General features: G+C 46.1%; 1 long non-coding RNA gene across 4 annotated transcripts in view; it reads left to right on the top strand.

Annotated features, from left to right (window-relative positions):
• Window positions 1–245: 245 nt before the first annotated feature.
• Window positions 246–14,496, top strand: part of LOC106505879 (uncharacterized) — a 127,050-nt gene continuing 112,799 nt past the window's right edge. For 3 of the 4 annotated variants that reach the window (XR_014826385.1, XR_014826386.1, XR_014826388.1), the window contains exons 1-2: window positions 246–302; window positions 1,985–2,138. This is a non-coding gene — a long non-coding RNA (uncharacterized LOC106505879). Of the gene's footprint in view, window positions 303–1,984; window positions 2,139–11,560; window positions 11,647–12,211; window positions 14,080–14,496 lie in introns of those variants that run through there. The other variant, XR_014826387.1, reaches the window with a different exon arrangement.

Raw genomic sequence — 14,496 nt, forward strand, 5'->3', positions numbered from 1 at the left:
GAGTTCTGTGATTAGTAGGCATGGACAGGAATGCCAACTTCAGATAAGAAGAGCTGCTGCAAACCTAACCAGAATTGGAGATGGAGGTTTCAGGGGAGCCTTTTTCCCTGTAAGAGCATCATGATATGAATTCTTCTGCGTTGCTGCGGTGAATCGGTGCCAACACATGCCCAGCATTGCCTGCGAGCTGGAAGCCGCAGGGGGTGGCTATTCTGCAGTCAGCTGCCTTCAGGGGCGGGCCTCGTGGTCCAGGAGTTCATGGCTTCCCGGGAAATCAGGCAGTCCTGCGTTGCTGTGCATAGGTACGTTAGCTTCCTTAGTTATAACCCACACAGAAGGTAAAATACAGAGGGGCTGTTATTTGATTCCATTTTACAGTTAATTCTTCTGGCTGTGTAGATAGTACAGTTGAACTTGTTAGATCTCTCTTTCTTTTTTTTTTCTTTTTTTGGGGGTGGCATTTAAAACTGTGATATATATGACATGGCATTATAGTAACACATTATATTATTAAAGTTTCACATTTACAGCAATGATTCGATGTATGTATGTATGGTGAATCACAATAAACCTATATTCATCACCACAATAAACCTAGTAATAGCCACCATTACACAGAGCTAAATGTTTTATTTTCTTGTGATGGAAACTTTCTTTTTTAATGTCTCTATTTTGATAAGGATAATGAAGCAAAGGTTATTGACTGGAGTGTGGCTTTCAGACTGTGTGTGTATAACTGTCTTGTGAAATCAATTCAGTGCTATGGGATTAGTGTTTTCTTAAAAATGTGAAGTAGACAAACTATTCCATTTAGAATGGATAAGCAAAGAGGTCCTACTGTACAGCAGAAGGAACTATATCCAGTCTCTTGGGATAGAACGTGATAGAAGATAGTATGAGAAAAAGGCTGTATATGTTTATATACACATATGACTGTATGTGTGTGTGTGTGTGTGTGTGTATGTGTGACTGATCATTTTGCTGTACAGCAGAAATTGGCACAATACTGTAAATCAACTATACTTTAATAAAAATAAAATTAAAAATAAAAAAATAAAATGTGAAATGGGATGGAATAGGAGATAGCAGAATACACTTAACCGTCCATTCGTTTCCTGTGGAACTTAAAACCTAAGATGTAATGCATTCCCCTCAGATTTTGATGCTAGGACCCCGTCTACCTCTGCGAGGTCAATGGCCCGCTGCCTTTAGATCCCTGCCCTCCACTCCCAGCCACCCCCTATGTTTCCCGTGCATGGAGAGCTTTTCCTCGAATTTTGATTGGCCACCTCTGCCCTCCACGCACATTGATGCTCAGATGTCAGCTCCTCTTAGAAGTTGCTCCTGACCCTGCTCCCTTCATCTGAACCCTTAACCTCCCTTCATCTTTCTTTGAGGAACTTAGCGCTACCTGATGTGAGTACAGCTGGGCGATTTTTGCTGTGATCTGTCTCCACCATTTGATTATCAACTCTGCCTGCGAAGGGACATGGTCCCGTTCCCTGCCGTCAGCCTAGCAGCTAGCATGATGTCTGGGGCACAGTAGATGCTTAACTAGTAGTTTTTGTTTTTGCTTTGTATTTTTTGGGGCTGCATCCACAGCATATGGAAGTTTTCAGGCTGGGGTTGAATCGGAACTACAGCTGCCGGTCTACGCCACAGCCTCAGCAACTCGGGATCCAAGCCACACCTGCAACCCACCCCACAGCTCATGGCAACACCGGATCCTTAAGCCCCTGAGCAAGACCAGAGATCTAACTTGCATCCTCATGGATACTAGGTGGGTTCCTTACCTCCGAGCCACAACAGGAATTCCAATAGTTGTTAATTTTGAAGGAATGAATGAAAAATGAAATTGATAGCCATCCTTTATCATGGAACAATGGTGAGATCAAGTAAAATAATCCCAAACCAATGCCCAGAACATAGTTAGCCCTCAATAAATGCTAGGTATCAGACTGTTTCACTTTCTCTGAATTTTCAGGCCATTCGTGACTCTTGAAACGTTTAAATATGTCATCGTAGAAAAGAAACATACCCTGTGTTCCCCAGTGAGTGAGCATTTCTGAGATGGCATCACGGTTCTTTTAAAAGCTGAAAATGATCAAGTGCCCTGAGAAGACATGAGTGGATAGAAGGTATGATTGCAGTTTCCAAAAGCATGCTCAGCCTGGGAGCCTGAGGGATTTCAGTGCAGTTGGCATGCTTTCACTTTCTGTGGTCATGAGAGCTTCATACTTCAGAGTTCACAGTGCTTTCTGAATACCAAAGGCAAAAGATATTTCGAGTATGTGTTGAATGGTTTCAAATCCACAGATTCTTTGGGGTCCCCTTTGTTCAGTTTTAGAGTGCTCCCAGCTCCCTATTTGGAAAGGATTTGGAGAAAGGAGTCCCTGGATGCCGGGAGCTCCTAGATGTCACCGGAGAAATATTTCTCTCTTGTGACAGCTTAATAATAGAAGCACTTTGCATTCACACATTCATGCTAAACTTAACTATGTGGTCATGGCTTGGTCTCGGAAGATGAGGTATTTTACCTGTGAAGGAGCAGGGTAGAAACGAAGCTATCTGAGGAATGCATGTGAGGTGGCCCAGCACACTCCTGGTACTCTTGGTGGGAACATTTGGTCCCACTCATTATCAGGCCAAACCGTGTCTTAAAATAGGCTTACCATGTGGTCCTCTAAACTAGGAGAGAGTCAATCTAAGCAGCTGAGACCGAAAATATTTCTCAGGTTGATCTTTTGAATCGGTGTGGTGGACAAACTTTATGGCAGAGTACCAAGGTAGATAGCATCCCAACCAGAATGTTGCCTGCATCCTGTTACTATGGAAACAATCATCCAACTACATAGTCTGTGCATATTTATGTGTGGGTGTCAGCCTTGGGGACAAAACCAACTATTTGCTTTTACTTCGCCCTGCTAGAACTTTTGAAAAGAGTATTCCTGGAGTTCCCGTTGTGGCTCAGAAGAAATGAATCTGACTAGCATCCATGAAGACGAGAGTTGGGTCCCTGGCCTCACTCAGAGGGTTAAGGATCTGGCGCTGCCATGTGCTGTGGTGGTGTGGGTTGCAGACACGGCTCAGACCTGATGTTGCTGTGGCTGTGGCATAGGTCTGAGGCTACAGCTCTGATTCAAGCCCTAGCCTGGGAACTTCCATATGCTGTGGGTACGACCCTAAAAAAAGCAAAAAAGAAAAAAAAATCCTAAACCATTTAGAAAATATACTTCTTTCTTTTCCCTTTATTCTTCAGTATTTTTTTTTTTTTTTTTTTTGCCTGTTTGCCCCTGTCATCCTGTTCCCCAGGTTTCATATATGTTTGGTATTGACTTATCTCCTATGTGCTGGGCACCTGTGCTAAGCACTTCCATGTTTTGTTGCTGCTGATTTTCTTGGGAGGTATATGAAGTCAATTTTACTAAGTGCATTTTACAAATGTGGACAGTGAGGTTTTCCTGCTATTCCTCATCTGGGAAGGATAAGAACCAGTGATGCCACTCAGGTCTCTGATGTTGGAAGGCTCGTTCACAGCCTCACTTCTATAGGACCTTCTGGAGAAGTAACGGGAGGCCCTCAGGACTCAGGTGTCCTGCCTGGACGACATCCACAGCCCACTTCCAGGAGGCTGAATGTCGACACCAGCCGGGGGAGCTGCTTCCCTGGCCAGCCCTCTCCTCTTCCTCCTGTGTCGCAAGGACATGCCCCCAGGCTCCTGGAACCAGGGCATATCAGAGTTTATTTTGCAGTTGCACTTTGGGGAATTATGGGATGCCCGAGGCAGTTCCTGGAAATTGATTTTCAGGAGTGCAGCTGTGCCAGTGAGTGGACTTTGGGTGGGGGGAATGTTGGTATTGCGGCGGGGTGTCCCAGGCTCCCTAGAAATGGAAGAGCATCCTTAGGAAAGCTGATCCCACCCAGGGTCAAGAAGGGTCAGGACGGCTCAAACCTAACGATGCTATAGGTCAGGGAGGGAGGAGCACTGTGTCTCCCAGGCCCTGGTTTTCCTTTGGGGTGGAACCAAGCCCTAAAGACACCGTGAAACTGGGTTTGGGGAGAGAGCAGGGTGTCTTCTCCTTAGTGGGAAGAAGGTTGGTCAGGATCCTTATTGCAAGTGCTAGGTCAGGCTGATGATTTGGCCAATACCTTTCACACTCATTTGAGTTTCAAATGGTGTCTTAGAACATGGAAAGTTCAGCCAATGTCACTGTGTTTCAGAGGCCAGAAAGGCAGTGGTCAGCATACAGATGATCATGGGGATAGTGGGTTCTCTATACTTAGTGGGACAGAGTTTCAAAAACACATCCTGTGGACCAAAACCCCTGGGGGCACTGGGGCAGCTGGGAAAAGGGAGATGATGGCTAAAGCCATCCTTACTGTGGTCTTGCTGGGCACAAGGGCTGAATGTTAGCTTGATGAATTTTATTGGATCATTCAAGGGGTCTCCAGGGCTTGACGTCACCAGACCTTCTGTTCCATGAGGGAGGCTCACCCATTCATCCAACAAATATAGCTTGGTCCATGTGCCATGGTTGCAGGTGCTACATGCTGTGTGCCATGCAGAGTTGTGGGTGCTGGGGACACAGCTTTGAGCAGAACAGTCCCTTCCAGAAACATTTTAGGCTTTGGGGGCTGTGTGGTTGCAGCTACTCAGCTCTGCAGAAGCATCCACAGACATGGCACTCAGGCAGTGGGGTGGCCGCACCCTGGCACACATTCATCTACCAAACCAGGTGGCCAGCCTGTCTGTAGGATGACCCTTGCCCAGGGTCAAGTTCTGCCAAGTTCATTTTTTTCTCAATGCCTTTTGCAGAATATCTCTACTCCTGAGCTGATTTTAGAGGATCCTGCCCCAATCCTTGTCACCTCATCACTTTGCAGGAGAGGTCAGGACAGCAGGGTGTGCTGCCGGAAGACACCCCCTGTTATGGGCTGAGTCATGTCCCCCCAGCTGCTGTGTCAAAGTCCCAACCCCTAAGACCTCAGACGGTGACTGTACTGGGAGACAGGGCCTTTAAGAAGTGATGAAGTGAAATGAGGCCGTTAGGCTGGTCCCTAAGCCAGTGTGGCTGGTGAACATATAAGAAGAAGAGATTAGGGCACAGACATACATGGAGGGAAGACCATGTGGGGACAGAGGGAGGAGGCAGCTGTCGACAAGCCAAGGAGAGAGGCCCTGGGAGGAACTAGCCCTTGCTAACGAACACATTGATCTTGGGCTTCCTGCCTGCAGGACGGTGAGAAAATAGGCTGATGCTATTTAAACCATCCAGTCTGCAGCCCTGTGTGGCAGCCCAAACTAGCAGACCTGCCTTATCTCAGGTGCCGCACACTCCAGACGGTCAGGGCAGAATGCAGGTGAGACACTCATCACCAGGCGGTCCTTCCAGAGCTGAGGAAGCCCCAGTGTTCCTTCCTCTTCCTCTTTCCTTCAGGGCCCTGGATGGATGCTCTGCTAGCTTATCATCTCCTTCTGAGAAAGTGATCCCTGGATGGTGAAAAGAAACAGTTTAGAGAGAAAGAGTTTGCAGAGATGAGGATAAAAGGAAAACATCCCTCCCAGCCTCCGTGAGGTGGAAAATAGGCATTAAAATCCGGGTGCAAAATGAAACCCTTATATTTTTCACTGGGGTCACTTTCTCAAGGAATGCCCTGGGCTGGGGGAGAGCCTCAGACATTGCTCCGGTAGGGGGGTGGGCAGACATCCTGCAGGAGAAGCACTGGAGCTGGGTCTTGGCGTCAGAGAATCTGATTGCCCCCAATCTGGAGTCATTAGAGACGCAAACAGCTGGCCATTGAGTTTTCCGCTGTGTGGGCCTCCAGCCCAGGCATTCCTTGAGAGCAGTGTAGTAGCCCTCTCAAGAACAAATATCTATTCAGTGCCTCCAGGGTTACCAAGTTTGAGAATCGAATTTATAAGCTGTTCCTGTAAGTAGAAGTTCGAGACCTGGGAGGCCCTCTGGGCATCTGACTCTGAGACATTGGGCCCCAGGTGAAGAGACCCTGCCAGCACAGTGTGGCTCTCTCTCTCTCTCTCTCTCTCTTTTTTTTTTTTTTTTTTTGCTTTTTAGGGCTGCACCGAAGCATACAGAAGCTCCAGGCTAGGGGTCAAGTTGGAGCTGCAGCTGCCAGCCTACTGCACAGCCACAGCAATGCCAGATCCGAGCCACGTCTGTGACCTACACCACAGCCCACAGCAGCACCGGATCCTTAACCCACAGAGAAAGGCCAAGGATCAGGCCCGCATCCTCATGGATGCTAGTCGGGTTTGTTACTCCTGAGCCACAATGGGAACTCCAAGATTTAGTATTTTAAGTAAAAATTCATTCATTTGGTTGACCATAATAGCAAGAGAGTTTCAGTACCGCGATTGCTCACAGAGCCCCGCTTGGCGAGGGTCCCACAGGGACAGGCGGGAGACCTGATGGAGGCTGTGGTCTATAAAACTGGTTGGAGGGAGGACTGGGTACAAGGGGCTGAGCGGGGACTTGAGGGATTGGAAATCTGTGGAGAAGCCTTGAGGGGAGAGCACGCCCGGGACCCACTGACCCGAAGGTGTGATCACGCTTCTCTGGCTCTTGGCAAAAGTAAAGTCAGGGGACAGTGGCTGCCAAAACTTTGGGTGGGTTTTGTGATAAGGGGTGACTCCAGAGCCTGAGGACCAGGATGCAGTGGGCAGTTCATGCTGGCCGTGTCCCACTATCCCTCCTCCGGGCCCCTTTAGCTATTTTGCTAAGCGTGCCTCACTGTACTTGGCTAAGAGCAGTGTACAGGGAAACTAAGCCAGAGCACATTTTATTTTGCAGCCTGGCCTTTTAAATTTCTTCTGGAAAAAACTTCCTACCGACAGGCCTGGCCAGGGACAGAGGCATGTTCTGTGCAGGAACAATGGTTGCATTTTCCCTGGGAAACAACATGGGGATTGCAGGCAGCTTAGCTCTGGCAGGGCCCCCTTCCCTAGGCAGACGTGCCCGCTTGGCCGGGCTCTACACCGGGGCTGTCTGTCCAGCACCCCCCAGTCAGGAAGGGAAAGATCAGGAAGCAGGCCGACCTGCCGGCTCCATGCAGGTCCACAGTTAGTCTGTGCTCCAAGACCTTGACTCTGGCCACTTGGCTACCTTCCCTGGTGAGGGCACATCCTCTAAGCCCGAGAGGGTGAGCAGCATTGGGAGAGAGGCAGGGATGCAGGGTTAGAAACCGCTTAGCATCTTAGCCTTTCTCAGTGGGATAGAAACCACAAAGAAGAAACACTGTTGCCAGGGCCAGGCTGCAAACACCCAGTGGAAGGAGCAGGCTGGGAGGAACAGATGATGGCCACATTCCTGGCTCCCAGGGCATCAGCTGCATCAAGAGTGTGAGATACTGGGGACCTGAGAGCAGAAAGAAAGTCAAGGCAGAATTTGGTCCTGAGATGGCTACCTGGTTTCAGTTTGGTTGGCTTTACCAGTTTCAGTTTCTTCTCTCATTTTTCTGTTTGTACCAAAGTAATATCTGCTCATGGTTTAAAAAAAATAGGAAAGAGAAAAAAAAAAAAAAAAAAAAAAAGGACCTTAAAATGAAGCACTGCCTTTCCTGCCTGACCTGTCCCCCTCACCTCCACTCAGAGGCAAACTCCAGGAATACTTCTGGCTTCATTTTTCCCTCTGCCCTGCCTCCACGTGATTGTCTTCTGCTATTTTCGCTTTATTTGTAGGCATTATCATGTTCTTTATCAATTCATGAAAGAGGCTTTTTTTTTTTTTGGTCTTATATTTTACTCTATTTCTTTCTTTTTTTTTTTTTTTTTCTTTTGTCTTTTTGCCTTTTCTAGGGCCGATCCCTCGGCATATGGACGTTCCCAGGCTAGGGGTCCAGTCGGAGCTGTAGCCACCAGCCTACGCCAGAGCCACAGCAACGCAGGATCCGAGCCGCATCTGTGACCTAACACCACAGCTCATGGCAATGCCGGATCCCTAACCCACTGAGCAAGGCCAGGGATCGAACCTACAACCTCATGGTTCCTAGTTGGATTTGTTAACCACTGAGACACGACGGCAACTCCTACTCTATTTATTTCTAACTCCCTACTCTGATTTTTATCTCCCATGTTCCTATATGCCACATGCCTTAAATTCGGAGGGGTCCTTATAAAATGTTTTGAGTCTTCCTGTTTGTTTTTAATCCTTAGACAGCATGCGTCTGCTAGATCCTTGTTCTGTCTCACATTTTAGGCAGTCAGTGTTGGGGTGAGCTCTCTCTCAGGCTCTCTGCACATCTGCCTTGATGCTTCATGGTTTAATGCAGGTCGTGCCCAATTGGCACCCTTCAATTTCACCAATCACGGACAAGACAATCATGAAAATTCTCAGACCTCCCAACAGGGACTTGCTGGTGACCTCTTCAGGTACCTCCCCAGAGTGGAAGTGATAGCTCGTCCATTATAATCAGCTTGGCTGTGCTAAGCCAGGCCTGGGTGCTTCCAGCATACTTGCGCAAGGTCACAAGTGGTCTTTGCACATAAGCCTGATGATTTCAATTTCCCCCGATCTTTCACTGGTATCACTCAATTTGCTAGTTTTTGCCAACCTGAGGTACATATAGACCTAAACTAAGTATAGGTATAAATATCGATAGATGGATAGATAGATAGGTATAAGTGTAGACAGAACTCACCACTATTGTAAGTTGGATGTCTCTGGTTAATAGCAAACATAAGCATTTCTTTATATACTTGTCAGCCATATAGTCTTCCATTTATGAATTGCATACTTGTATCTACGGCTGTTGGGTTTTTTTTTTTTTTTTGGTCTTTTTAGGGCCTAGGGAGGTTCCCAAACTAGGGGTCCAATCGGAACTCTAGCTGCTGGCCTAAGCCAAGGCTACGGCAATGCTAGATCTGAGCTGCATCTGTGACCTCCACCACAGCTCATGGCAACGCCAGATCCCTGACCTACTGAGTGAGGCCAGGGATTGAACCTGCATCCTCATGGATGCTTGTTGGGTTTGCTGGCCATTGAGCCATGACGGAAACTGCTATGGTTGTGTTCGAAGCGCATTTCTTGGAGATAGTGTGAAAACCTCCTGGTGAGAGAATGAAAGCATCACCTGCTTCTGCCTGTTGTGGGATGAACGATCAGCTGCTTCTCCATCTTGTGGATCCCACCCTCTATGGAAATCTGAGGGTCCCCACCTGCTTCAGCTGAGCAGGAGGTGACGACGAGCTCTGGGACGCTGCTGTGCAGGAGAGCTGGACTGCTGCCTCGTGTTTCTGTGTGATGGATGGGAAGTGAGGTGAGGACTGGCTCCCAGTTTGGCCAGCTGTAACCACACGTACTGTGGCCTTTTCTGATGGCTGCCTACAATCCACCAAGTATCTCTCCATATTACAATTACAAGTATCTCTAATATCACAATCACATTTTGTAATGTTAGAGGTAGTCTTTTCTTGGGTAGCCAGCCTATTAGAAAACAACAATTTCTTTGCTAGTTCCTCACTGTTACTTCTCTTTATCACCATGTTTCTCCCTGGATTCATTCTTCATTTAACTATAATGTAGCCGAACATATAAAATTCTGGGTTTGAAGTTTTTTTTCTTTCTTTATTTGAATGTCATTCTCTTGCCTTCTCATTTTTCACATTATGTTAAATTCAGATTCTGCTTTTTTTTTTTGCGGGGGGAAATTATTAATCCCTTCTCCCTGAACACTTTTGAATTTTTTTTTTTTTTCTTTTTAGGACTGCACTCGTGGCATATGGAAGTTCCCAGGCCAGGAGTCTAATCGGAGCTGTAGATGCTGGCCTACGCCACAGCCACAGCAACGCCAGATCCGAGCTGAGTCTTCAACCTATACCACAGCTCAAGGCACGGCCAGATCTTTAACCCACTGAGCGAGGCCAGGGATCGAACCCTCAACTTCATGGTTCCTAGTCAGATTTGTTTCTGCTGCGCCACAATGGGAACTCCTGAGATTTTTATTTGTCTCTGATATTGTTAAATAGCCCTACAATGTTTCTACCATAGACTTTCCCTTTTTGTTACATGATCAGGCCTTTCAACTTGAAGACTTTCACCTTTCTTTAATTAAGTAAAATTTAGTTTCTAATTTACTCTAATAATGCCTCCTCTCAGTTTATTAGGTCTGTAGTTTATGAATATTATATAACCATCACATTTATTAATTTTTTATTTAGACTTTCCATCTTTTTGCTCCTTCTTGATGCCTCTGGGGGAAGTTCTTCACCTGATCTTCCAGTTTACACATTTCTTCTCTGGCTGTATCCATTCACAAATTAACCCCATATACAGAGGTTTTAAAAATTCACTTATTTCTTCATACGTGGTATTTTTACTTGATCCTTTTAAAAAACTTCTGTGTCTATTTCATGTCAGCACCATCCTCTTTCATCTCTTCAGGAATATTTCTTATATTTAAGTTCTTTACCTGTCCAAACCTATTAATTTGCCTTCATCTGATGTAGATTGTTCAATTCATCATTTTTTTTTTTTTTGTCTTTTGTCTTTTTGTCTTTTTGTTATTGTTGTTGTTGTTGCTGCTATTTCTTGGGCCGCTCCCGCGGCATATGGAGGTTCCCAGGCTAGGGGTCTCATCGGAGCTGTAGCCACTGGCCTACACCAGAGCCACAGCAACGCGGGATCCGAGCCGCGTCTGCAACCTACACCACAGCTCACGGCAACGCCGGATCGTTAACCCACTGAGCAAGGGCAGGGACTGAACCCGCAACCTCATGGTTCCTAGTCGGATTCGTTAACCACTGCGCCATGACGGGAACTCCCAATTCATCATTTTTTATTATTGGCTTTTCTCCTCAGTTGTCTTCACTCCATTACCTTGTGAGTTCAAATTTCAAGGGCCAGCTATCCTGACTGAGAGCATTCACCTTGAAGAATGGGATGAGGCTTAAGTTCTGGTTTTCATCCGCCCTGGAGATTTTTTAAAAATTCTTTTCGGTGGAAGTTCCTGGGTCAGGGGTCGAACCCACACTGTAGCAGTGACCCAAGCTGCTGCAGTGACAACTCTAGATCCTTAAACCACTGCACCACAAGGGAACTCCTGTCCTGGTGATTTTTTTTTTTCTTTTCAGGGCTGCACCAACAGCATATGGATGTTCCCAGGCTAGGGGTCAGATTGGAGCTTCAGCTGCCGGCCTACACCACAGCCACAGAAACACTGTGTCTGAGCTTCATCTGCAACCTACACCACAGCTCATGGCAATGAATGAGCTTAATCCACTGAGCGGTGCCAGGGATTGAACCCATGTCCTCATGGATACTTATTGGTTTCTTAACCTGCTGAGCCACAACAGGAGCTCTGATATTTAAGGGGAGCTAATATTCTCCTGGGGGAAAAGGCCCTGGTTTCCAAGTGTGGACTTGAGTTTAGGCAACCCTGCCTACCTAGGAAAACTGTCTCTACATCTGCCCCTGGATCTACTTTTTCCAAGAGCTTTTCTTTGTATTTTGATTGCTATCCCTTGAGCATACTAGGTGGAACAGGGAAAAGAAAGTCCCTTTGGGCAAACTGATCTACTTATACTTACAGCCACAAACTCTTACAGCCTCAGACTCTGTCTTGATGTCTCCTCCCCTCCTCCAATGGTGTGCAAGCAGAGCTATTCATTTCAGGATTCACAGCATGAACGAGGTGAGATTGGATTTACTTTGGACAGTGAGGGCCATCTGTCACCTAGATTATTCTCTGACCTTAGTGCCTGGTTCTCTGCCATGGACGTTCTCTTCTCACACATCAGGCCGCCCCAGCCACCTTAGTCTCCAAAACTTTCTGACAGCTTTTACATGAGTCCATTTACTGCCTGTCAGAGAGACACACAGAGCCCAGAATACCTGGGGTTCCAAACTCTACTGTAAGATGTTGGAGGAAGATGATTTTTAAAAATGGGCTTTATTTGTCTGGACTGTTTGAATCATGAGTCATTTCGACTTGATGTGCTGCAGTTGAATAATGATGCTTACTGTCAAGAGTGCCCCTCTAAGGGCTGCTCCCCACAGATGGATGGCATGTGGAGGTCAATGTCCAGTCTGAGTGAGGGGGTTCCCAGACCTGTTTACTGGGCTATGACATCAACCCTAATGTGACTGCTTGATGACTGGAGTGTAAGGATGTGTCAGACAGAAACGAAGCAATGTAGTCTGGTCCTAACTTTCCCCTCTTGGAATGCCTTTGCCTTTCTCTTCTCTGAGGGACACAGTCTCTCCCAGATCAGGACAGAAGCATACTGGCAGAAGGTGAAGCCTTTCCTCTGCATCCTGACCCATCATGTGGCAGCTGCTCGCTTCCCCCAGCACATACCATGGATGCCAGAGAGTGGCAAATGGGATCCTCAGGCCACTTGGAGCAATGGACCCCCCAGCTCTGGGGCTATCATGGAGACTGCACATGCGTTCTCAAATGTACCATCGTGCCTTTAATGACTTCACCTGCTCCCACAGCAGCGAGGCAGTTCAATTTCTAGCAAACTTGTCAAAGCAATCATATTATCTATGGTTAATTTAAGTGTGTACTGTGAAAGCTTAGACTACGGCAGGGACTTAATCTCACAGAGACAGTGAGATAGACTCACATAAAAACCATGGGAGAGTCCTAGAGATTCATTCATTTACCCATTCAACAAAAATGTAATAATCACTGGCATTTTCTTAGACACAGGGAAACAGCAGTAAGGAAAACAAACACACAGACAATGAGGTTTACTTTCTAGTGGCGGGAGATTGATAAATAACATCAAAGGCCATTAATAAAGATGACTATTTGAGATAAATGTAAAGGAGGAAATGAAACTGGATCCAAGGGATCCCAGACAGATGTTGGTTGCTTGTCTACACTGGCAACCAGGAAAATCTCCCTTAGAAGGTTAACGTGTGCTCTGAGCTTGGCAAGATAAGGAGGGACAGGCTGTAAAAAACCCAGAGGCAAACATTCCTGGCAGTAAACATAGAAAGCACTAAGTTCCTGAGCTGTGACCACACTGTCTGCTTGAGCAATAGAAAGAGGTCAGTGCGCTAGGAATCTGGTGAGCAAAACGGTGATTAAGAGATGAGCTCTGAGAAGTGGGCAGTGACAAGTTGAGCAAGAGAAGGCATCCCTTTTTTTCCCATGTCATGTGCAAATCCTCCTGGAATATAATCAGGTGTTGGTTCTTCTTTGATTTAAAAATCTCTCTGGGTTTGCAGATAAGTAGGGTGAAGAACAAAAGCAGGGACACCAGTTAGGAGGTGACTGCAGTACTGCACCCAAGAGTACAGTGGTGGTGCTCTGGTTGTAGCAATGCAGGTGGAATGAAGAATTTAAGATATGTTTTCGAGTTGTGGTTGATGAGGCTTTTCCACTGATGAATGAACTGGATGCCTCTATGGTTGGTGGATGAGCTAATGGAATGCTCTTATGATTTCCTAAGATGGTGAAGGCCAGACAAGGAACAGATTTGTTGGGTGGAAATCTAGAGTTTCAAGTCTATGTTATACTTGACATGTCTTTGAGGAATGGCTCTTCAGTGAAAAGTAGCCATCAGGACTGGCCTCGACATGGGAAAGCAGAATGGTTTGGGGGTGAAGTTGAGAAGAGGAACGTGGAGAAAGCAGATTGTAAGCTCCTGCAGTGGTCCAGTTTCTAGGAGTGATATAGGCTGGACTTGGAGCAGGGGGTGGAGGGGTATGATGGCTGGAGGTAAGAAGAGGAGGGGAGATAGTTGAGAGAGATTTTAGGTATCAACTTTCGGGATGGTGTTGCCTTGGCTAAGGGGCTGTGTCAGGAGGGAGATGTTTTGGCTTGACTCAGTGGGTGGAAAGATAACCCCTGCAATAGATAAGAATTGAAGAGAGCCAAGCTTAGGGGGAACAAACATGAGTTTGACTTTGGACAAGTCGAGTTCAACACATATCTTCCATCACTTTTGGGAATTGTATATTATTGTGGTACTAAGCCCAAACTAGGGGTAAGGTCTTATTTCTACCAAGTTAAATAACTCTCTCTTTTTTACAAAAGAGTCTTTATTACTTTTTCTAACCGTAAAACAATACATAGGTATCATAAAGCATTCAAGAAATCCAAAAAATAAAAGAAGATAAATCTGACCAAGAAATAATGAATAGTAATATTTGAGGTTTTCTAAACACATACACATGGAACACTTTACTTATATATTTTATAATAGTTTTGTTCTTTTTTTAAAAAACTTAATATACGGTGTATATTCCCCTGGGTTGTTAAACATACCTCCATAAAATACTATTGAAAGGTGTCATTATCTTCTTTAAAGCTTAGGAAGCAGAAACACAAAATTGGTCCCTGCTCCCCCTCAGCCCTGTTCTGGGGCTGCTCCACGCTGTTCTTCATCCCTTATGTATTTTATGAGATGTGGTGACATTTCCTACTTGGGAAGTGTATTGTTCTACCCAAGTGTCAAGGTCACATGACCAAAGTTACAATTCAAGGAAACTGACAGCCTGAGAAAACGTTCTTGGAAATAGGCTGAGG

Source organism: Sus scrofa, chromosome 14 (assembly GCF_054392235.1).
Source record: "Sus scrofa isolate SSC_HxYL_T2T_F1_AM1 chromosome 14, Sscrofa_HxYL_maternal_Yorkshire_Landrace_v2.0, whole genome shotgun sequence".
NCBI lineage: Eukaryota > Metazoa > Chordata > Mammalia > Artiodactyla > Suidae > Sus > Sus scrofa.